Here is a 25,268-nt window from a genome sequence, read left to right as displayed (position 1 = left end):
CCAGGTTTATGTACAGGCCCGTTCCAGCATGTAGACATAATCTAGAGGCTTACAGACACTTTGGCTTCTCCGCTTGGCTAACTTATGATGAGTGCTTTCATCAGAAGTTGGCTGTACACCACAATGTAGTTTGGGAAGTCAAGGATGTGGGCCTCTGGATTAGTCTCATGCTCCCTCAGGGTCAGTCCTTTCAGAGGTCAAACAACATGCAGCCTGCGAGAAAAGGAGTATGTTTCTTCTTTAACCCCTTCACCCCCAAGGGTGGTTTGCACGTTCATGACCGGGCCAATTTTTACAATTCTGACCACTGTACCTTTATGAGGTCATAACTCTGGAACGCTTCCATGGATCCTGGTGATTCTGACATTGTTTTCTCGTGACATATTGTACTTCATGTTAGTGGTAAAATTTCATTCAAATAACTTGCACTTATTTGTGAAAAAAACGGAAATTTGGCAAAAATTTTGAAAATTTCGCAATTTTCTAAATTTGAATTTTTATGCCCCTAAATCACAGAGATACGGCACACAAAAAACTTGATAACTAACATTTCCCACATGTTTACTTTACATCAGCACAATTTTGGAACCAAAATTTTTTTTTGTTAGGAAGTTATAAGGGTTAAAAGTTGACCAGCGATTTCTCATTTTTACAATACCATTTTATTTTTAGGACCACATCACATTTGAAGCCACTTTGAGGGGTCTATATGATAGAAAATACCCAAAAGTGACACCATTCTAAAAACTGCACCCCTTAAGGTGCTCAAAACCACATTCAAGAAGTTTATTAACCCTTTAGGTGCGTCACAGGAATTTTTTTGAATATTTAAAAAAAAAATGAACATCTAACTTTTTTTCACAAAAAAAATACTTCAGGTTCAATTTTTTTTATTTTACCAAGGGTAACAGGAGAAACTGAACTGCAAAAGTTATTGTTCAATTTGTCCTGAGTACGCTGATACCTGATTTGTGGGGGGGGAACGACTGTTTCGGCACATGGCAGAGCTCAGAATGGAAGGAGCGCCGTTTGACTTTTTCAATGCAAAATTGGCTGGAATTCAGATCAGACGCCATGTCACGTTTGGAGAGTCCCTGATGTACCAAAACAGTGGAAACCCCCCACAAATGACACCATTTTGGAAACTAGACCCCCTAAGGAACTTATCTAGATATGTGGTGAGAACTTTGAACCCCCAAGGGCTTCATAGAAGTTTATAACATACAGCCGTACAATTAAAAAATCATATTTTTTCCACAAAAATGATCTTTTCACCCTCAATTCTTATTTTTCCAAGGGTAACAGCACCCTTAAAGTTATTGTGCAATTTGTCCTGAGTACGCTGATACCCCACATGTGGGGGTAAACCACTATTTGGGCGCATGGCAGAGCTCGGAAGGGAAGCAGCGCCATTTGACGTTTTTGGCTGGAATTGAGATCGGACACCATGTCGCGATTGGAAAACCCCTGATGTACCTAAACAGTGGAAACCCCCCACAAATGACACCATTTTGTAAACTAGACCCCCTAAGGAACTTATCTAGATGTGAGGTGAGCACTTTGAACCCCCAATGGCTTCACAGAAGTTTATAATGCCAGGGCTTGAAAATAAAAAAATCGTATTTTTTCCACAAACATGATCAATTAGTCCCCAATTTTTTTATTTTCCCAAGGGTAACAGGAGAAATTGAACCCCAAAAGTTGTTGTCCAATTTGTCCTGAGTACGCTGACACCCCATATGTGGGAGAAAACTACTGTATGGACATACGTCAGGGCTCGGAAGGGAAGTAGTGATGTTTTGGAATGCAGACATTGATGGAATGGTCTGCGGGTGTCATGTTGCCTTTGGAGAGCCCCTAATGTACCTAAACAGTGGAAACCCCCACAAATGACCCCATTTTGAAAACTAGACCCCCTAAGGAACTTATCTAGATGTGAGGTGAGCACTTTGAACCCCCAAGGGCTTCACAGAAGTTTATAATGCCAGGGCATGAAAATAAAAAAATCGTATTTTTTCCACAAACATGATCAATTAGTCCCAAATTTTTTTATTTTCCCAAGGGTAACAGGAGAAATTGAACCCCAAAAGATGTTGTCCAATTTGTCCTGAGTACGCTGACGCCCCACATGTGGGAGAAAACTACTGTATGGACACACGTCGAGGCTCGGAGGGGAAGCAGTAACGTTTTGGAATGCAGACTTTGAGGGAATGTTCTGCGGGTGTCATGTTGCCTTTGGAGAGCCCCTAATGTACCTAAACAGTGGAAACCCCCAACAAGTGACCCCATTTTGGAAATGAGACCCCCTAAGGAACTGATCTAGATGTGTGGTGAGCACTTTGAACCCCCAAGGGCTTCACAGAAGTTTATAATGCCCGGGCATGAAAATAAAAAAATCGTATTTTTTCCACAAACATGATCAATTAGTCCCCAATTTTTTCATTTTCCCAAGGGTAACAGGAGAAATTGGACCCCAAAAGTTGTTGTCCAATTTGTCATGAGTACGCTGACACCCCATATGTGGGAGAAAACTACTGTATGGACACACGTCGGGGCTCGGAAGGGAAGCAGTGACGTTTTGGAATGCAGACTCTGATGGAATGGTCTGCGGGTGTCATGTGCGTTTGGAGAGCCCCTGATGTACCTAAACTATTGAAACTCCCCACAAGTGACCCCATTTTGGACACTAGACCCCCCACGGAACTTATCTAGATGTGTGGTGAGCACTTTGAACCCCCAAGTGCTTCACAGAAGTTTATAACGCTCGGACGTGAAAATAAAAAAATCATTTTTTTCCACAAAAATGATATTTTTGCCCCCAATTTTTTATTTTTCTAAGGGTAACAGGAGAAATTGGACCCCAAAAATTGTTTTGCAATTTGTCCTGAGTAGGCTGATACCCTACATGTGGGGGTAAAACACTGTTTGGTTGCATGGCAGAGCTTGGAAGGGAAGGAGCACCATTTGACTTTTTCAACTCAGAATTGGCTGGAATTGAGATCAGACGCAATGTTGCATTTGGAGAGCCCCTGATGTGCCCAAACAGTGAAAACCCCCAATTCTAACTCCAACCCGAACCCCAACACACCCCTAACCCTAATCTCAGCCCTAACCCTAGCCCTAACCCTAACCCTAACCCTAGCCCTAGCCCTAATGGAAAAATGGAAATAAATACATTTTTTTTATTTTATTATTTTTCCCTAACTAAGGGGGTGATAACGGGGGGTTTGATTTACTATTTATGGCGGTTTTTATGTTTGGCAGCTGTCGCACGCTAAAAGACGCTTTTTATTGTAAAAATAGTTTTTGCATCACCACATATTGAGAGCTATAATTTTTCCGTATTTTGACCCACCGAGTCATGTGAGGTCTTATTTTTTGCGGGACGAGTTTACGTTTTTATTGGTACCATTTTCGGGCACGTGACATTTTTCGATCGCTTTTTATTCCGATTTTTGGGACGCAGAATGAACAAAAACCAGCGTTTCATGAATTTCTTTTTGGGGGGTGCGTTTACACCGTTCCGCGTGCGGTAAAATTGATAAAGCAGTTTTATTCTTCGGGTCAGTACAGTTATAGCGATACCTCATTTAGGTCTTTTTTTATGTTTTGTCGGTTTTATGCAATGAAAACTATTTTATATAAAAAATAATTATTTTTGCATCGCTTTATTCTGCGAGCTATAACTTTTTTATTTTTTCGCTGATGATGCTGTGTGGTGGCTCCTTTTTTGCGGAACAAGATGACGTTTTCAGCGGTACCATGGATATTTATATGCGTTTTTTTGATCGCGCGTTATTACACTTTTTGTTTGGCGGTATGATAATAAATCATTATTTTTTGCTTCGTTTTTTATTTTTATTTTTTAAGGGGTTCGCTAAAGGGGTTAACTAATGGGACAGTTTTATAGGGCGGGTCGTTACGGACGCGGCGATACCTAATATGTGTACTTTTATTGTTTTTTTTTATTATTTCCAAAAAATGGATTTATTTGGGGGAATATTTTTTTTTTTTTTCTAATTTATTTGGCGATTTTTTTTTTAATTATTTTAACACTTTTTTTTATTTTTTTTTAACTTTATTAAATAGTCCCAGGTGGGACATCACTGTCCTGTGACAGATCGCTGATCTGTCACATCACAGATCACTGTGACAGATCAGCAATCTGTCACAGGCATTGAAGAAGACTTCCTCTTGCCTGCGCTTTGCAGGCACTGCGGAAGCCAGCTTCCTGCAGGCCCCCGAAGGCCCCGGTCGCCATCTTGGATTCGGGGGCCTGCAGGAAAGGAGCCCCCCGCAGCAGCATTGCACATTGCGCTGCCGTGGGGGGCTCAGGGAAGCACGGAGGGAGCCCCCTCCCTGCCGATGCTTCCCTTTAACCCCCGGTACACCGCGATCGTGTTTGATCGCGGTGTGCAAGGGGTTAACGTGTCGGGGGCGGTCCGTGACCGCCCCTGACACATTGTGCCGGGTGTCAGCTGTGATAATCAGCTGACACCAGGCCGCGATCAGCGGCGCTCACCACGTGAGCGGCGCTCATCACGTGGGCGCCGCTGATCGCGGTAGACGTACTATCCCGTCCATGGGCATAGAGGCCCGGGTCCCATGGACGGGATAGTACGTCGGATGTCAGAAAGGGGTTAATGATGAAGGCTTGGTTAATAATTGAGGGGTTTTCAGCCATTTTTTTTAGTTCCGGAGGTTTTAGGAAATGGTTGCAGGTTTTTTGATAACCTTCATTCATTTTTTTCGTATGAGACCTCGGTTGAGGAGTATACTGTATTTTTAAGGAATTATCCCTAAGCCATATAGCTGGCCAATTTTCAAAATCTTAATTTCAGAATATCAGGGTATCCCCATTTCGGGTGATACATCACCTATCGTATCCTCCGGGCGGCTCTTTGAACGACGAGGTCGCAGATTTTCTGGCAACAGTAACTTATACTTCTTTTGATTCGGCAGTTTCCCTTCTCCAGAAGTTCGGAGTTGGTTGTCTGTTGGCTAAGGAGAATATCAAATCTGCATTTTGGCTTTTTCCTGTTTGCAATAATGGCTTCAACTCATTGGGTTTTTGTTTTCGTGATGAGTTCTTCTTCGATAAATGCCTACCGATGGGCTTCAGCTTGTCATACTTCTATTTCGAGTCATTTTCTTCATTTTTACAATGGGCAACGGAACGTACCACGAAGGCTGGGGGTCTTATCCATTACTTGGATGATTTTTTGGGTTCTCAGTCCCCCGAACTCAAGCGAATGCGATGCCTTATTGGTTACTTTTTGTCGGCTGATGTCTTCTATTGGTGTTCTGCTGGTGGAAGACAAGACGATGGCGCCGATGGAATCTTTGGAGTTTTTGGGCATCGTTGTCGACTCAGCTCGCATGAAGCTTAGACTTCCACAGGATAAAGTTGCTACCCTCCAAGCTACGCTTTTGGAGGTTCTCCACAAGGAGAAGATTACGCTGAAACAGCTGCCATCCTTGTTGGGCAAGTTGAACTTTGCACTGAAGATCATGCCCATGGCAAGAGCATTTGATCGTCGAATGTACAATTGAACTAAAGGGTTGTCTTCACCCTTTGCGCATATTTGGATTTCGAAAGCGCTTCAATCTGATATAGAAGTATGGTTTAAATTTTTTGAGTCTTTCAATGGACGGTGTTATGTCCAGACGCCGTTTATTGAAGCTCCAGCTTTGGGTTTATCGACCGACTCGGTTTGGGTTTCGGATTTTGTGATTTCCTGGAACCACCAATGGGTTCAAGTACGGTGGCCTTTGGACATTTCCTTCTAGAGGAACGGGACATTTTTGAAAATTTTTGCCATTCTGGTTGCAGTTTTTGTGTGGGGTCCGCTGTTATCAAATCGGCGGATTCTACTTCATTCTGACTGTAGAGACGTTGTGCTGGCCATCAATACACTGGCCTGGCCTTGTGCGCATGTTTCTAGACTTCTTAGAAAATTGGTTTTGGTTTGTTTGCAATGGAATTTGTGGTTGAAAGCTAGTTTGATGGATGCTATGTGCAATGGAGTAGATGGCTACTTGTTTGTTCAAAATTAGTCATTACTTTTACAGGAGAGGGCAGACATCGATCTGTAAGAGCTTCCATGTCAACAGGAAATGTTGGAGCTACTGCGGACGTGCTGGTGGATTATATTCGTAAGTCGGTTCCAGCTTCGACTTTGGCAGCATACACTACTGCGTGGCATGAATGGTGTGTTTTTTGTGGCTCACATAGTTTTGAGCATGTCATGGTTGATTCGGCTTTGACCTTATGCTATCATCAAGGTCTTGTGGCTAAGAAGTACAGCCACTCTTGTATTCACAAATCTTTATCTGGTATATCTTTTTTCCTAAAATTACATGGGAGAGTTTCGTTGATCTCGCTATTTCTCACTAAACATTTTAAGAAAGGTTTTCAGAAACAGCACTTCCATCCCGACGGGAGGAGGCCAATTTCACCTCGTATGCTGTTGGACTTGTTGAATGTTCTAGAAAACGTTTGTTTTAATAAATTAGAGTGCTTCCTCTTTAAATTGTGTTTTTCGTTGGCTTTCTTTGGGGCATTTAGAGTGAGCGAATTAGTTAGCCAGAGCGCCAGTTGGCATTTGGGTATTTCCATTCAGGATGTTCAACTCCACACCTCGATGTTTGTTTGTTCCTTTGGGCATGAAAAATGGATCAGAAGGGCAGAGGGACTTTAATCCAGATCAAGGTGATCCCCAGTTCCATGATTTGTCCACATTTACATTTGTCAAATTGGCTCCGTTTACATCTGGCGGGTGTTTGTTCGCTGTTTGTGCCTGAAAACTTTTTGGCAGTGACCATTTATCAATTTAATGCTGTCCTTTGTCAATGCTTGGGTAAATTGGGCCTTTCTAGCTTCCATTTTTCATCTCATTCCTTTAGAATAGGGGCCGCCATGGAGGCGGCTCGGTTGGGCCTCTGGGAGGGGGCGATCAGCAAAATTGGGCGTTGGAACTCGCGTAGGGTTAATTTGTATGTCCATCCGTATTTTTGTCTTTAATCTGTTTTTGCATATTTTCCAGGTCCTCGGTCTATTTCGATCATTGGACCTTCATTCATCCACTGGGCGCGAAAGAGGTCAGCTGCCAGAGTTTACACAGAGAACCTGTTTTTAGACCCTGATAGAGTTAGGATATGGGGGTTTGGGGAGCAGGGAATGCTCTGGGAATCATTGTTTTACAGTCTTTAAGCTGCTTTCCGTTTTTCCCCCTCTGGATTTGCTTGTGTTCCATTTGGCCGGCAACAACCTCGGGAGAAGCCATTCAGTGGACCTTATTTGGCAAATGAAACATGATTTTAAAGTGATTAAGTCTATGTTTCCGAGGTGTTCCTTGATTTTCTCTGAGGTCGTTCCCCGGCTGGCTTGGAGCATGGTCAATATGCGCTTCATGGATGCTATTCACAAGCGACTCAATAGAACCATGGAGCGTTTTATTCCTGTCCTAGGGGGTTTCATGGTTCACTATAGGGAGTTAGAGGGTTTCTTGCTAGATTTGTATAGAGAGGATGGAGTCCATTTATCGCCGGTTGGGTTGTATGTTTTCAATATTAGTTTAGGTGCTGCCGTGGAGAGGTGGCTGTGGGGTCTTGGGGGGCCTCTTTAGTGAGATAACATTTGGGATAAATTATCCCATGTTTTTGGGTGTTCTTTGGAAGAATTTTGTTTAGTCAAGTCTTTGACTAAACTGATTGAGTTGTTTAAGGTGTTTATTTTAATAAAGAGTATTTTAATGATATATAGGTAACCCTCAGTAAAGCCTTACGTCCATCTCACACCAAAGCATTGTATGTAGTCTTTATTTAGGCTGATTAGAGTGGGGTCTACAATCCCATGGAAGGTCCCTGGAGGGGATAACGGAAGGGGTCACATGGGATTGTGGCACCTAAATGAGTATGAGTATTATGGATTAGGATCCCTAGTTAGTGAATCAATTATTGTCACAGTTTTCTATCCCATTAGGTGTAATGTTTTGAGGTAATTCTGCTGGTCACTCAAGGGGGCTCAGCCCTAACGTTAGCAACAGTGCCTCGTGATCCTTGATCGGCTGAGTCGTCTGACTGGACCTTGGTGCTGATTGGACGCTATACTGGCAGCAAAGTGGACTAGTTATACGCCCTCAGGGGTTTGGATTACCTCAGCAGCTGTTTAGCATCTGGGAGCGATACACCCATGCGCCCACGCCTTTGTGTATTTTCAGTTCATCTTTTTATGTCATCTGGCTTTATTGGAGGGATAAATTAATCCATGTTTTTGGGTGTTTTTTGGAAGTATTTTGTTTAGTCAGGTATTCAACTAAACTGATTGAGTTGCTTAAGGTGTTTATTTTAATAGAGTATTTTAATGATATATAGGTAACCCTCAATAAAGACTTACGACCATCTCACGCCAAAGCATTGTATGTAGTCTTTATTTCGACTAATTAGAGTTAAGTTCTAAAATGGGGTCTATGATCCAATGAACATAAACTGTCAACAATAAGTTAGTAATATGATCTATTAGACTTGTTAGAATTGTTCAATTTCCCTGCTGTGCTCACACAGGGGCAATGAAGCATTGCACGGTTCAAATGCGAGAAGTTCAGGACAAGAATCCAGTAGCATACAGAAAAACAAAGCAGCATCTGAGAGGAGAACAGCAGCATCTAGAGGAAGAGCTGTAATGGCTAGAAGGAGGTCACTAGGCCTGGATCAGGTAAGTCACACTTACCAACTGTCCCAGAAAAAGAAGAGACCTTCCATACTCCTCAGAACAGTTGGCAAATCTCTTGGCCTGCTATAAATCCTCTGGTAAAACTCTACACTACTGAGAATTCATTTGTGTTTTACTGCCACAATACAGTGTCCTGATGGATCACCCCCAGGGCTGTGGGGTTTTACTCGGTACCGGGCCGGTGTCTTTAAAGGATGTGTCGCGGTGGCAGTGACCCGGTCCGTGGCCCTGAGTGTCCATTTAAAATAAGAGGATTGACGCTGAATAAAGTTTATGTGTAGATAAGTTCGTGATGCCACCTGTGGTATCTGATCAGAGGTGACCAGTGCTGCAGTGCAGATCCTCTGGGACAGATGGTGTGATGTAGCAGAAGTGTAATAGCTCTCCACAGGCAGAGCTGTAGTCCCAGGGCAGTTGTAGTAGATGTTGAGGTAGATGGTGTAGTGTGCAGGCAAGGGATGTAGCAGTGCTGAGTAGGTGACGCAGGAAGAAGGCAAACACACAGCTGAATGCAGTTCCAAATCTTTACTCACGTTTCTTGCATATGCAGGTGCCTGCTTCAGTGCCGTGTCCTCCAGGTAAGGTCCTCAGCCAACTCCCAGGCAGATGGAGCACACTCTTCCAGCACTCCCTTCCGTATGTGCGCTTCTGAACGTCTCCTTACTAGCGCTAATCTGAAGTACTTGCAGTTATGAATTACACTCAAGTTCCTCTTTCCTGATGTTACTTAGGACTCCACTCGCATGACAGGTAGCTGTAGCCTACTTCAGGGACTCCTTACAATCATGTCCTGGCTCACACACGTTGCTACTGTGTCATCGAGTCTTAGGTGGGAATAAAGTGGTCACAACTTCTATTCCTCCAGTTTCTGCTGAAGAACCATTAGCATTCACACAGCCTTGGATACCGGTGCCCGGCCTATGGCGCATAAACTTAGGAACAGGGCTCTGCTCTAGCCCCAGTTCCCAGCTCTCCTCTCCACATGTTCCGTCCTTTCCTTTCTATCCTTCTGAAGAACTGATCTTTCTCTTCCTTTCCTTGCCAGCAGCTCCAGCTCACAGGAGACTGCTGTCTCACTTCATCCCTCTCTGGGGAACTCTCTCTTAACTTCCTGCCAGCTTTCCCCTCTTTAGTGCAATCTAAGCTCCACCCACCTCCCAGCACCCTTCATGAACCAAGCAGGGGTCATAGAGGGTGCCCTGCTGTTCTAAGGTTTCCATGCTGGGTGCAGGTGCTGGAGTCTGGTCAGGTGTCTCCATCTTACCTGAGTAGTGGGATACCACACCTCAGGAGGAGGTGAAGTACCTCTGTGGCGACTGAACCCTCAGGTTTGACAAAAAGGAGAGAAAGAAATAGGCCATGAGCAGGAGATCACCCTAAATAGGACATAGCATATATAATACAAATTTTATTAAACACAGCAAACAGCAAAAATTCTTAAAAACATTTAAAATGGTCACAAATGTGACACATACACAAATAATGCAATGCTCATAATAGAGCAACCCACCTGCTACTAACTATCACCCTCACCGAGAATGATGCCTATATCCCTAGGTCCATGTAAACAGGATTCTCAATAGGAGAATTAGCAAGCCCACACATAGGTAATAAAGAGCATATGAGTCAGAAACACCAATAATATACAAATACAATGAAAAAATGATACAATTCCAACCCAATAATTACAAAAAACAGTAAAAGGGATAATGTAAACCCAAGACAATGCAGATCACTATGAGGTGTACAAAAAAAAATAGAAATGCACACTAAGTAGACCTCATATATGCGTAGAGATCAGGCATAGGGAACATCAAGGACCAGATCAGCCAGACCATTAGGGGCTAGAGAGGGTCTAAGTGGACAGAGAAAATCTCCATAACCACCCCAAATGATAACCACACATACAAATCAGCACAATACATAACCCATGAGAAGTGAAGTGGGGCAGGTAGAGCCAGAGACCCGACGCGTGTCACCACTCTTGGTAGCAGTTGGGTTGCTCTATTATGAGCATTGTATTATTTGTGTATGTGTCACATTTGTGACCATTTTTAATGTTTTAAGAATTTTTGCTGTTTGCTGTGTTTAATAAAATTTGTATTATATTTGCTATGTCCTATTCAGGGTGATCTCCTGCTCATGGCCTATTTCTTTCTCTCCTTTTTGTCAAACATATGTACTATTTAGGTCTAGGTTGGATCCCCTTAATTATCCTTTTGGTGGTGCCCACATTTCTTTGTTTCTGACTGAACCCTCAGGGGCGCCACACTGACATGGAACCGCAGTTCAGGATCTTTGAGCCCTCTATTGACTATTTAGTCTTTTGACACAGTAAGTGAGATATATTTTTGCAGCAATTTCTCTTGTAATCTGTTAGTGAGAGGACAGGGAAAGCTCCTGAAACTTCAGTCTGCTTTGTGCTCTTGTTCAAGAAGCAGCTCAGTACAATTATTAGGTTAGCTGACCGACAACCGCAGTTCCCCCCCAGTGCCCCCACACTTGTCACTTTTTTTCTGCCACTTTCTTCCTTTAGGGAGACCATGCTCATGCCTATCTCTTTTGTCTTCATTACAATGCCTTATCTTTTTTTGTACCCACCACCTGGCCACCATGCATCCCCACTTTGTAATCTTGATTCACTACTTTCCTTTTTTTTACAGAAAGTGGTGTCACGGGGCATGCTTGCTCTTCTTTCTGAGGTCCTGTCTACTGGTCTCCTGGCAGCAGTACTGGAAGTGAAGTCTACTACCACCACACTTCATTTTGAGTAAGGAAAAAGAACCCAGGAGCTCTTTGGTTTGGGGTCTGACTTATATTTTTGCTTTGTTCTTTACTATGTTCTGTTTCCGACACAATCAGTGACTCTTAACTGTTCGTTTTGATAACATAAATTCAATATAATGCTCAGTTTACCACGTTTTAATGTTTATTGTTTCCACCTCCATGTAGTGGCCAAAAGTTATAACTGCATGATATTATGCATTTTATTTCCTGTATTAATTCCCTCCAATTCCTAACATATTCTGGGAAACTTTGCAAGGTATCATGGTCTATCCCAGCCCCCTTTCTCTCTTCAGTCGGCCATTTCTTTCAAGTCTGCATATTGGAAGCACCTCATCGCTTTACTCCCCTTGTGTCAGCATTGGTGGTATGTAATCACCCTTGTATATGATTTCTGTCTTATATTAGCTAGCTTAGTTACACCCCCCCGCTCAGCTAGTAGTTCAGATTGTATGCTGTGTATATTGTATATTTCCATGAACCCAGTACTGATCCTATGTATCTGTTTCTGTTGTAGTTTTACCACATCTATATACCTACGTTCAATAAACCACAGATTCAACTACAGTCCCCCTTACTGGACCCCGGTATAGCGGTTTAGCTGCTTGCTAAGCTATATGAATCCCGTTCATTTAGTGAGGACATGACAATCTATCTTTTAGGGCTTGCTTGGGTCTTATATCTAAATTGATTTTGTGGGAGGTGTAAGTTAGCTTTGGTATCTGGTCTGGGTTCTATTTAGGTGACAATGATGCTACATGTGAGCAGCAGGCAGAGACTTTATCCAGGTTTACTGCGACATGAGAAATACTAGAGTCTGCAGAAGCCAGGAGCAGCAGATGGCATTACATATTGGGGAATGACTGTACAAGCAGTATCTTCAATGTAATTTTTTTTATGTTTGTTTGCTTTTCACACTTACTTTATACCACTTGGCCCCCCACAAAGCCCAAGTCCACTTGTCTCTCTATTGCCCCTCCACGTTGTCCCTTTTAGGTCAGTCTTCCACCGTAGGTGAGACTACCTGGATTTCCAGGGCAGGCAGGATTGTTAACTGTATTTGTATCCTTAGCACACCAATACAATTTCAATCTATGGCAGAGCAGAAAACCAACTCTTTGTATCATCACTTGCGCTAGTAAGCCAAAGGCTGCTTTAGGCCTGGGATCTGTCAAAGAACATTAATCCTCTGCTAAAGTGATTCCATTGCATGGCCTATACTATGGAGAGCACAAAAAGAGTACTATTATTGCAACATTTGAGCTAAAAAAGAGAAAAACCAAAGATGTCTGTATTACTTTCTGCAGCGACGAGTTGTAGATGGAACAAGTCATCAGAATAATCAAGATGGGATGGAGAAAAAAATGAAAATGAACGACTGATCAGAGGAAATGTCACATTGATTTACCTAACCACACATAATGTCTGTCATTTACTACATTATCAAGTATAAATTAAAATAGGGAATGTACCTGCACTGAACAATATAATATTCCATAAATGTCCTGAGAGCTCTGGCAAAAGAATGCAAATGCCCTACTGCAAACAAAAATGTAATAGGAAATAAAAAGTTGCTGGATCACCCCCAGGGCTGTGGGGATTACTCGGTGTCTTAAAGGGATGTGTTGCGGTGGCAGTGACCCGGTCTGTGGCCCTGGGTGTCCATGTAAAATTGGTGGAATGAAGCTGAATAAAGTTTATAGGTAGATAGTTTGTGATGCCACCTGTGATATCTGGTCAGAAGGGGGACCAGCGCTGCAGTGCAGATTCTCTGGGACAGATGGTATGATGCAGCAGAGTTAGTAAAGCTCTCCACAGACAGAGCTGTAATCCCAGGGCAGTAGTAGTAGATGTTAAGGTAGATAAAGTAGTGTTTAGACACAGAGATGTAGCAGTGCTGAAGGGGTTGCAGGAAGGATTCAAAGAACACGACAGAGTGCGGTTTCTTTTACCTTTTACTTTGTAGGTACAGTCCAGGATTCAGATCACAGATGGTACCGGAGTTGGTCGGCCTGGAAGCAACTTGGGAATCTCTCTATGCAGATGGATTGTGTATTGTCCTTTCTAGCGCTAATCTGAAGTACTTGTAGTTATGAATTACACTCAAGTTCCTCTTTCTTACTCTTAGAACTCCACTCACATGACAGGCAGATGTAGCCCTCTCTCTCTGGCTCACACACGTTGCTGCTGTGTCGTCGAGTCTCAGTTGGGAACAGAGCATTTATAGCCTTTTGTTCTTCCGGTTTCTGCTGTGGGACCTTTAGTATCCACACATCCTCGAACTCCGGGGTCCGGTCAGTGCGCTTCAGCTTAGAGGTGAGCTTGACTCCAGCTCAGTCCACAGCTCATCTCCACACGTCCACACTCTTCCCTCTCTCTGCATCAACTAACTAACTTCCTTCCTTCCTCCCGACCACAGAGAGCAACTCTTAAGCAGTTAGGTTCAGAGCTCCACCTGCTGGCCTGGAGTAGGAACTGTGCTGTGTGCTGGAACTACCTGATAGAGAGACCCTTTCATTGCTTCCAAGCATGACATCACACTCCCTAGGAGGAAGTTAATGCCACTGTGGCGACCGTACTCCTGGGGGCGCCACATTGCCAGCTCTCAAAATTTTGTGAGAATATACAGTCATGGCCAAAACTGTTGGCACCCATGAAATTGTTCCAGAAAGTGAAGTATTTCTCCCAGAAAATTATTGAAATGACACTTTTTGTTATACACATGTTTATTTCCTTTGAGACTATTTTCCTATTTGAGACTGAACATTCCCCTTTTACAATGGGCGCCCAGGGCCACGGGCCGGGTCCCAGCTGCCGTGACATCTCCCATTGAAGCTCACCGGGCCCGGTACCGAGTACTCCACAGCCCTGGGTGTGAGGGTGTCTCATTTTTGGTGTCACAAACAGGATGACGAGACCCGATGCCATCGGGTTCTGTGTGCCTGAGATCTGTTGGACTTAAAACTGTTGGAAATGTGCAGAAGACCTAATTTGATAGACTGTGAAATGAATGCTAAAAATGGCCGCCGGCGCGGTGAAGAAGGGCGTGACAACATGAGTGGTCCCAAGAAAAGACCGCGAACTGTCCTGGGCCTCCCCTGTCTGAACTTCTATACGACAGAGACATGGCCCACCCCCCGAGGGGTTCGGATACTGGCTTGGTATGGAGGAGTAGGAAGAAGACGCCGCACCCAGAAGGAGGAGCAGAAGCCAGTGGCGGGAAAAGAGCCAAGGCGGGAAGAAGAACGCCAGAATGCCATAATGGAAGGAGAGAAGAGGCCAGAAGAATGTGGGGAGGAAGGGCAACTCGTACCCAGGCCGCCCCTGCGGAGCATATGACCGCCGAGATGCCCGCTGCAGCGTCCGTCACCACCTCAAAGCAGATATTGCCACTGGATGAGGCCTGCCTGGAGGAGATATATGAGGGTCCCGGAGCAGAATGGAAGACAGGGGCTGCGTCCCCGACTGGACATGGCGCAGCCACGCAGACCCCTCCAGAGGGCCTTAGTAGAAGCCAACTTCGCCCCTGCTCGGATCCAATTGCGACCTGCCCCGCAGGCAACTCCGGGGGTCGCGGCCGCCACTGCTCACTACCATGTACCGGAACTGTGGTGCCCCTGAGGCTCAGTCGCCACAGAGGTACTGCACCTCCTCGTGAGGTGTTGTGCCCAACCATCCAAGTAAGTTGGAGGCTCCTGACCATGCTCCAACACCTGCATCCCACACAACACGGTAGTTCAGCAAAGCCACATTGCGGCTCCCTGCTTGGAGTGTAGCAGAGCACCTTTGGTGGCTCCCTGCTTGGAACACGAAGCGTGCTGGGAGGCGGGTGGAGTTAGAATACATAAAAGAGCGGGAAGGGATAGGGTCAGTCGGTCAGTCAGTCAGAGAGTCACTCAGGAGTGAGGAAAGAAGATCGCTGAGAGAGGGATGGAGGAAGGAGGTGCTGCAGCAGATCTCAGTGACCTGGGTCTGCTAGCATGGGAAAGGAAAGAAGGAGAAAGACATTGAACTGAAACCTGATCTTCCATAAGAAGGAAAGACTAGTACGGAACGTAGGAGTAAACGGGAACAGAGGACGTGGGTTAGAGGAAGAACCCTGCCTAGAAGTTCTAAGTGCAAGGCCGGGGCCCGGTCCCCGAGGTTGTATGGATGCTAATGGTCCTACAGCAGACACTGGTGGAGTAGTGGGCTGTAAATGCACTACTCCCATCTAAGACTTGGGGCACAACAGCAACTTTGATAGTGAACCGGACTCAGGAGTAAGGAGTCCCAGAAGCAGGCTACAGCTGTCTGCCGTACAAGTAGAGTTCTTGGGAACATCTGTCAGGAGGCACTCCAGTGTAACTCAGTACTGGGAGTACTTCACACGTAAAGGCGCTATAAGAGGAGACGTTCAGAAAGGCACATGTTGGTGGAGCGTTGGAAGGGAGCATTCCATCTGGCCTGGAGGTTGATTGAGTCTCTGACCCGGAGGACACAGCACGGAGGCAGGCACCTGTACATGAACTACAGACTGTGAGTAAAGCTTTGGAACTACAAGCCCTGGTGTCATCCATTGATTCTTGCGCCAACACACCCAGCACCGCTACATCTGGGTACCAGCTTCTACACTGCTTGTGCCTCTCCTCTACCCCTACATTTACACTGCCCTGGGGCTACAGCTCCACCTGTGGGGAGCTTCACCATCTTGGCTGCAACACACCACCAGCCCCAGAGGATCTGCACGCAGCGTCGGCTCAACATCTCACTTGCCGAACACCACAGGTGGCGTCACAAACTATTCCATTAACTACATTCCACCATTCAAACTTCCCCTGTTAATTGGGCGCCCAGGGCCACGAACCGGGTCACCGCTGCTGTGACACATCCCGCCAACGCTGGCCCGGTACCGAGTACCCCACGGCCCTGGGAGGGCGACCCAGAACCTCATCAGGGGGCGCCAGGTATGATTACTGCTACAGACATGACCCTAGTCCTTGGAACGGAGCCAGCAACTTTGAATGGTTTAATTGTCCCTCGTCGGCGACCTCAGGCTACAGTGTCACTAACTGAGGTCCCGATGGAACTGGAGGAACAAGACTCAGTGGTGCCGACGATGACACCTGCTGAATTGTTGGCAGCAGCAGAGATACCTCCGGCAATCGCTGACGCCCTCCCCACCGGCAGTCGACATCTCCATTGCCCCTTCATTTACCCCGACCGGCCCGAATCTCACTCTTTGGGAAGCAGAATACCTGCGAGCGGTAAGCAATCAACAACAGGATGAAGACACCCAGAGCATCTCCCCTGGAAGCAGCCCAAGCAACCAGCTTCCGGAACCCCAGGAGGGGATAACTAGCCCTATTAACTAACTTTGTTAACCTTGGAGGGTATTTACACCCTTTGCTCTTATTTCTATTTTTCTTTTTGGTTATCATGTTTTTGTTTCTTTCAGTTGTTGCCCAGTTTGGTTGGCAGCTTTTACACTTGAACTGTGGAGATCATAGACGCTGAGTGATCCCGAACTGTTAATGTACATAGTTTGCACCTTTTTAGGTACTTTCTCTTGGTTTTACATAGGAACCTGCCCTTGGAACAAAGGACTACCTCGTTATAAGGACATTTCCAGACATGATGGCCGGTCCAATGTCTACTTTTTGCACTTATTGATAATGCTTAGTATTTTTGAACAAGAAACTAGAAAGTAAAAGTATTAATGACAGATTTCATAGGGTTTAATTGAGAAAGAAATACAGTGAATGTTTTACAATGTTTGAATAAAGATGTGAGAATTAAATAAAAATATGCAGATGACGAATCAGGCAATAACAGTTGTCACATGAGGGGAGCATTACTAATTATTTATAAGTAAAATACAACCTTTATTGAATCAAAAAGCAAAACAAACTCAGAAATCCACAAACAACCGTGTCACCTATATAGGCCCTAAATCGGGGCCCTGATAACAGCTACCTACCAGCGGAGGTTGGCACCCTAAACACAATCGAGATTGGCGCCCCTGCTCCACGATGGCTGACCCTGTTACTCCTAGATAACCCTGGACTGGTGCAACACACAATCACCATTTAACCAGGAAAGGAGTGTAAAGGTGTCGCCGGTAAGGGTAGGTTTAGTTAACAATAGAAAAGGTGCAAAAAAAAAATCTGCTATCCTTGTTTAATTTATCAGTTATATCAGGGACTTCAGGGATAGCCGTCGTGGAGCCGGGGCGCCATTCCACTGACAAGCAGGGTGCCAACCTCCGCTGACAGGAAGGTGTTCTGTCACAGGGAACAATATAGTCAGGTACTCATTTGTTTGCACTTGTCACTTTATGTCTTGTGTTTACAGCACTTTTTTGTACCTTTTCTATTGTTGCCTAAACCTACCCTTACCGGCGACACCTTTACACTCCTTTCCTGGTTAAATGGTGATTGTGTGTTGCACCAGTCCAGGGTTATCTAGGAGTAACAGGGTCAGCCATCGTGGAGCGGAGGCGCCAATCTCGGTTGTGTTTAGGGTGCCAACCTCCGCTGGTAGGTAGCTGTTATCAGGGCCCCGATTTAGGGCCTATATAGGTGACACGGTTGTTTGTGGATTTCTGTGTGTTTGTTTTGTTTTTTGATTCAATAAAAGTTGTATTTTACTTATAAATAATTAGTAATGCTCCCCTCATACTCCAAATTGAATTTTTGAGCTTACGTTACTAATTCTGATATAATAGCGTTTGTCACTCCTAAGACAAAAGGAAAGAAGAGAGTAGAAAATGTGAAAGATAATAGAAGAGAAATGTGTTGCTAGAAAATGCGTTTCTCAAGCTGATAGTGAATTTGCTTCTATAGCACTTTAAATTAGGTAGCATAACTTTAAATATAGATAGACAGTTAAATTGTTTGTAACGTTCAAGAATGAGTGCCTCTCATATTGAGAAGATTAGATAAGAACTGTTTATTAGCATTATAAAAATTTGTATGTTCCTGTATTGTCAACTTTGTTTCCTTGCAGCCCGCGGATGTGCTGTTTAATGGGGGGGTATGTGGCACCCCTGAGGCTCAGTCTCCACAGAGGTACTGCACCTCCTCCTGAGGTGTGGTGCCCCACCATCCAGGTAAGGTGGAAACACCTGACCACACTCCAACACCTGCACCCCACACCACAACGTAGTGTAGCAAAACACCTTCGGCGGCTCCCTGCTTGGAGTATAGCAAAGCACCCCTTGGTCGCTCCCTGCTTGGAACACAAAACGTGCTGGGAGGTGGGTGGAGTTTAGTTCGCACCAAAAGAGCGGGAAGAGTTGATTCAGTCAGTCAGTCTTTGATTCAGTCAGTGAGTGAAGATGTAGAAGGACAGAGTGTGAGACAGAGAAGATCCCCGGGAGAGGGATGAAAGAAGGAAGTGCTGCAGCAGGCCACAGTGATCTGGGTCTGCTGGCATAGGAAAGAGACAGAGGAAGGAAGCTTGATTCTCCATTGGGAAGAAGGATTAGCACGGAACGTGAGGAGAATAAGAGAACAAGGCTTAGGGTTAGAAGAGAACCCTTTTCAAGTTCTAAGCGCAAGGCCGGAGTCCGGTCCCGAGGTTGTACGGATACTAATGGTCCTGCAGCAGACACCGGAGGAATAGAAGTAGTGACCGCTTTAAGCCCACACAAGACTTGGGGGCACAACAGCAACATATTAGAGAGCCGGGACTTAATAGCAAGGAGTCTCCGAAGCAGGCTACAGCTGTCTGCCGTACAAGTAGAGTTCATAGGAACATCTGACAGGAGGAACTCCAGTGTAACTCAGTACTAGGAGTACTTCACTCAAAGGCGCTATAAGAGGAGACGTTCAGAAAAGGCACATATGTTGGCGGAGTGCTGGAAGGGGGTATTCCATCTGGCCTGGAGGTTGACTGAGTCCCTAACCCGGAGGACACGGCACGGAAGCGGGCACCTGTTTGCACAACAGACTGTGAGTAAAGCTTTGGAACTACATGCCCTGGTGTCCTCCACTTATTCCTGCGCCAACCTGCCCAGCACTGCTACCTCCCTCGCGCTTGACACTACACCATCTAAGTGTCACTTCACCTACACTGCCCTGGAACTCCCATTGAAGCTCACCGGGCCCAGTACCGAGTACCCCACAGCCCCTCAGTAGTATGAAACAACGACCAATCAGTTTGGCTGCATTTGGCTGGATCTAAGCACACAGTATGGCTCTGAATACCTCAGAATTCATTCTGCTGCTTCTGTCCTGTGTCACATCATCAATAAACACTAGTGACCCAGTGCCACTGGCAACGATGCATGCCCAAGCCATCACACTGCCTCCGCCGTGTTTTACAGATGATGTGGTATGCTTTGGATCATGAGCTGTACCACGCCTTCGCCATACTTTTCTCTTTCCTTTATTCTGGTAGAGGTTGATCTTGGTTTCATCTGTCCAAAGAATGTTCTTCCAGAACTGTGCTGGCTTTTTTAGATGGCTTTTAGCAAAGTCCAGTCTAGCCTTTTGAGTCTTGATGCTTATGAGTGGCTTGCACCGTGCAGTGAACCCTCTGTATTTACTTTCATGCAGTCTTCTCTTTATGGTAGATTTGGATATTGATACGTCTACCTCCTGGAGAGTGTTGTTCACTTGGTTGGCTGTTGTTAAGGGGTTTCTCTTCACCATGGAGACTATTCTGCGATCATCCACCACTGTTGTCTTCCGTGGGCGCCCAGGTCTTTTTGCATTGATGAGTTCACCAGTGCTTTCTTTCTTTCTCAGGATGTTCCAAACTGTAGATTTTGCCACTCCTAATGTTGTAGCAATTTCTTGGATGGGTTTTTTCTGTTTTTGCAGCTTAAGGATGGCTTGTTTCACCTGCATGGAGAGCTCCTTTGACCGCATGTTTCCTTCACAGCAAAACCTTCCAAATGCAAGCACCACACCTCAAATCAACTACAGGCCTTTTATCTGCTTGAGAATGACATAACGAAGGGATTGCCCACACCTGTCCATGAAATAGCCTTGTACTCAATTGTCCAATTACTTTTGGTCCCTTTAAAACAGGGTGGCACATGTTAAGGAGCTGAAACTTCTAAACCCTTCATCCAATTTTAATGTGGATACCCTCAAGTGAAAGCTGAAAGTCTGAACTTCAACTGCATCTGAATTGTTTTGTTTAAAATTCATTGTGGTAATGTCTAGAAGCAAAATTAGAAAAATGTTGTCTCTGTCCAAATATATATGGACCTAATTGTATAATGTTACAGTTACTGGTTTTCAGTGCGCTCGCATATTGTTTTCCCTATCACACTATAAAAGTTTTTCTTATTGTACAAGAAAAAGAGAAACAAATAAAAACAAGAGTTCTACATCGCAAATTACAATCTCTTATTTTCATGCCTACTTTTAGCTTTCAAAATCCCTTTCGTTCACGGATGCATTTGTTCCAAGGTCCTTGGAAAGGCTCTGAGGCCATGATTACATGTAGAAAATATTCTATATGGGCAAAGTATCAGGACACCTCCACATTACAACTCCAAGAGCTTTTATGACCTTCCATTCTGAATCCATCAGTGTCAATAAGTAGTTGGCTCCAACTTTGCATATGAAAGATTTCCACTCTTTTTGGAAAGCATCCTACAAGATTTTGCAGCTCATCTGTGGCAATTTTTTGCCCATTCATCCAGAAGAGAATTTATAATTAGACACAGATGTCGCAGAGGGCCGGGTTCATAATCCTCATTCTAGTTCATTCGAAAGGAGTTGAATGAGGAAGAGGTCAGGGATCTGAGATCCAGTCATCTTCTTTCATACCAATCTCACCCAACCTCACCTTTATGGACCTTGTTTATCACACTGGAGCACAGTCATGCTGAAAGAGGATAGGGCCTTCCCCAAGCTGTTCCTACAAAGCTGAAAGTTACAACTTAGTAGGACGAGGCATTAAAGTAAACCTGACAGCAGATTCCCGACACTGGCTCTTGTCATGATACCAGTGATGTGTCACTCACTAGGCTGTGTTTTGTTGTTTCAATAAAATCATGACCCCACTGAATGATTGTTTTGTTTTTGGGTTTTTTTTGAGCAGTAGGGGCTTGTTTAGTTTTTTGTCTATGTTTTGTACAACCCCGATTGGGTACTCTACCTGTACCTTTTTGTCAGTGCTGTACCTAATATCTTACTGCTAGCACAACTAGGAGCTTTACAAAGATCTGATTTTCCATTATGGTTGTATCTGAGGCAGCTCTCTCCTCTCTCTCTCTCATTAGAGAGACAATTTCTGTAGACCTCACCAGCCAGGAAGACATGGATGTGGATAGACTGCATTAAAAGTGCCAATGATGGAGAAGGCTAGTAGCTGCTATCAAATGCATCCCGTCTGTGAAGATCTTGTCATTCATAGTCACATTACCGAAAGGCACAATTTCTAGTTTTCTGCAGCGTAATAGGGAAAAGGTTTTATTGTCTTTTTTAGGATTAATTGTATTTGTCATTTATTTTTAATGACCTGCAAGTGAGCTGAATATGTTTCAGCTTTAAGTGATTCATGGTGTGGTGAAGGATTCCGGTCAGCTGTACATCTCCATGGAGACACGAGAAGGTGGAATCAGATGTTTTATTTCCTTTATAGCGATCAAACCATCAAAGTCAATATTTTAAAAGACCTATTTCTTAGGCTCAATGGCTTTTAAGTCCCCTCTGTTGTGTCCGTCTAATGAATTGGGTATGAAATGGCTATTTTAGTGAGATGCAGATTAGATGTTCTGGAGGTATCAAAGTCATCTATGTCTCCCTGCTTAATATTCATTGACATGATATAGATAGATGTTCACATCCAGCAGGAGGCACAAGATGATAGATTCACATATCTATAAACTATACATATATGTTTTTACCTTTTTTTCTGGACATGACCTTTTGTGTAAAACATTGAGTTTTGCTCACCATTCTGAGGAGATGAGACCTTGTATTATATTTTCTACCATTCAGATCATTATTAGGTAATGCTAGGCCGAGATTCTTTATACAGGAAATGGCATACTACTGTGGTGCAATGAGGTAGAAGTCAATTGTCTGGAAACATGGCAGTCGTGATGTGTCAGAGGATTCCTTATACATTCAGTGGATCTATGGCTCTGTATTCACAGTAGCTTGTGAAAGTATTCACCCCCTCCCCTTGTCATTTTCCGTGTTTTGCTATCTCACAACCAGGAATTACACCTGTTTTTTGAGGGTTTGCATCAGTTCATGTAAGGAACATGCCTACAACTCTGAACATTTGTTTGTTTGTATTTTGAAACAAACAACAAATAGGACAAAAGAACTGAAAACTTCAGTGTGCATAACTATTCACCCCCCTAAAGTCAGTACTTTGTGGAGCCTTCTTTTGCAGCAATTAGAGCTGTAAGTCGCTTTGGATAAGTCTCTATGAACTTTCCACATCTTGCCACTGGGATTTTTGCTCATTCCTCAAGTTTGGTGAACAGCAAACTTCAAGTCTGACCACAGATTCTCAGTTGGATTAAGGTCTACCATAAGGTAGTGAAAGTTTATAAGTGATTTGTGACGCCACCTGTGGAATTCGGCAATAGAGATGTAAGCCGACGCTGCAGACAGATCCCCTGGGACAGATGGTGTGGTGCAGCAGTGATGCTATAGCCCTCCACAGGCAGGGCTGTAGTCCTAGGGCAGTGTAGGTGAAGTGACACTTAGATGGTGTAGTGTCAGGCGCGAGAGAGGTAGCAGTGCTGGGCAGGTTGGCGCAGGAATAAGTGGAGGACACCAGGGCATGTAGTTCCAAAGCTTTACTCACAGTCTGTTGTGCAAACAGGTGCCCGCTTCCGTGCCGTGTCCTCCGGGTTAGGGACTCAGTCAACCTCCAGGCCAGATGGAATACCCCCTTCCAGCACTCCGCCAACATATGTGCCTTTTCTGAACGTCTCCTCTTATAGCGACTTTGAGTGAAGTACTCCTAGTACTAAGTTACACTGGAGTTCCTCCTGTCAGATGTTCCTATGAACTCTACTTATACGGCAGACAGCTGTAGCCTGCTTCAGGGACTCCTTGCTATTAAGTCCCGGCTCACAAATATGTTGCTGTTGTGCCCCCAAGTCTTGTGTAGGAATAAAGCGGTCACTACTAGAGTTGAGCGAAACGGGTCGAAAAATTTCAAAAGTCGCCGACTTTTGGCAAAGTCGGGTTTCATGAAACGAAACCGGACCCTAGGATGAGGTCGGCCACGAGGTCGGAGACTTACGCGCCAAACTCGCATTTCAAAAGTTTGTTTTGCGCTCTTTTTCAGCCAATCAGGATCCACGGACACTGTGGGCAACGTGATGACATAGGCAGGGGTCACCACCATCTTTCAGAAGGGCATGCAAGTGATTGGCTTGCTTTGGTGGGCGTCACAGGGGTTATAAAAGGGCGTGCACGCCGACCGCCATCTTACTTCTGCCGATCTTAGCATAGGGAGAGGTTGCTGCTGCTGATTCTTTAGGGAGAGCGTTAGGCAGGGAAGAAGAAAAAAAAACTGATTCTGCTGCTAGCGATTTTGCCTGTACAACACACCAGTCACTGTGTGTGCAGTGCAAGGGGAGGCTATATTGTGGTGGATCAGCGGTGTTGGTTGTTAGGCTGCCTTCTAAGGCTTCCTGACAGCTGCATTGCTGTTTACCCACTGCTCTGCAAACTGCTTTTTTAAAAGCAATCCCAATTTTTTTTTTTGTCCTGCTGAGGTACTGAGCGTGCATTTTTTCACACCATACAGCGGTGTACGCTCCTCACACAGTACCGTGTAATGGCTGTTATCACAGCCACAGTGAAGCTATCTGTGTGTCACTCTGTGAGAATAAGTCGAGGACATATTCCGTTCTTACAGACCTGCACCTACTAGTTTTGTCTAGCTTTCAAACAGTTAAATATATTTGCTGTTTGATCACATTCAAAACTATAGAGAGACAGCGTGTGTCAGTCCGTATACTTAAAAAACACGGAGCTTGACAATTTTACGTACACCGGACAGCCGTGTACGTGCACGCTCCTCTCAGTACCGTGTAACGGCTGTTATCACGGCCACAGTGAAGCTATCTGTGTGTCACTCTGTGAGAATAAGTCGAGGACATGTTCCGTTCTTACAGACCTGCACCTACTAGTTTTGTCTAGCTTTCAAACAGTTAAATATATTTGCTGTTTGATCACATTCAAAACTATAGAGAGACAGCGTGTGTCAGTCCGTATACTTAAAAAACACAGAGCTTGACAATTTTACGTACACCGGACAGCCGTGTACGTGCACGCTCCTCTCAGTACCGTGTAACGGCTGTTATCACGGCCACAGTGAAGCTATCTGTGTGTCACTGTGGAAGGATAAGGGGAGGACTTGTTCCGTTCTTACAGACCTACACTCTAGGGAGATTGCTATTCTGCCCAATTCTACATACACCTTGTAGTTTGTGATACACTAGCCAATTTCTGCCTGTGACATAGCGCTCTGATATTCAGTGGGCCTCACACAATCCAAAAGTGTCCAGTGTCCACTAGTGTGTGCAGAAATTCAAAATCTCCCTTATCCTGTAGTCACTTTTTTCACACCTGTGCCATCGAGCCTGTGACATAGCGCTCTGATATTCAGTGGGCCTCACACAATCCAAAAGTGTCCAGTGTCCACTAGTGTGTGCAGAAATTCAAAATCTCCCTTATCCTGTAGTCACTTTTTTCACACCTGTGCCATTGAGCCTGTGACATAGCGCTCTGATATTCAGTGGGCCTCACACAATCCAAAAGTGTCCAGTGTCCAC

The sequence above is a fragment of the Dendrobates tinctorius genome, unplaced genomic scaffold, assembly GCF_039654945.1.
Source record: "Dendrobates tinctorius isolate UK_male_01 unplaced genomic scaffold, ASM3965494v1 ptg000159l, whole genome shotgun sequence".
NCBI lineage: Eukaryota > Metazoa > Chordata > Amphibia > Anura > Dendrobatidae > Dendrobates > Dendrobates tinctorius.
Note: the sequence above shows the minus strand (reverse complement) of the source record.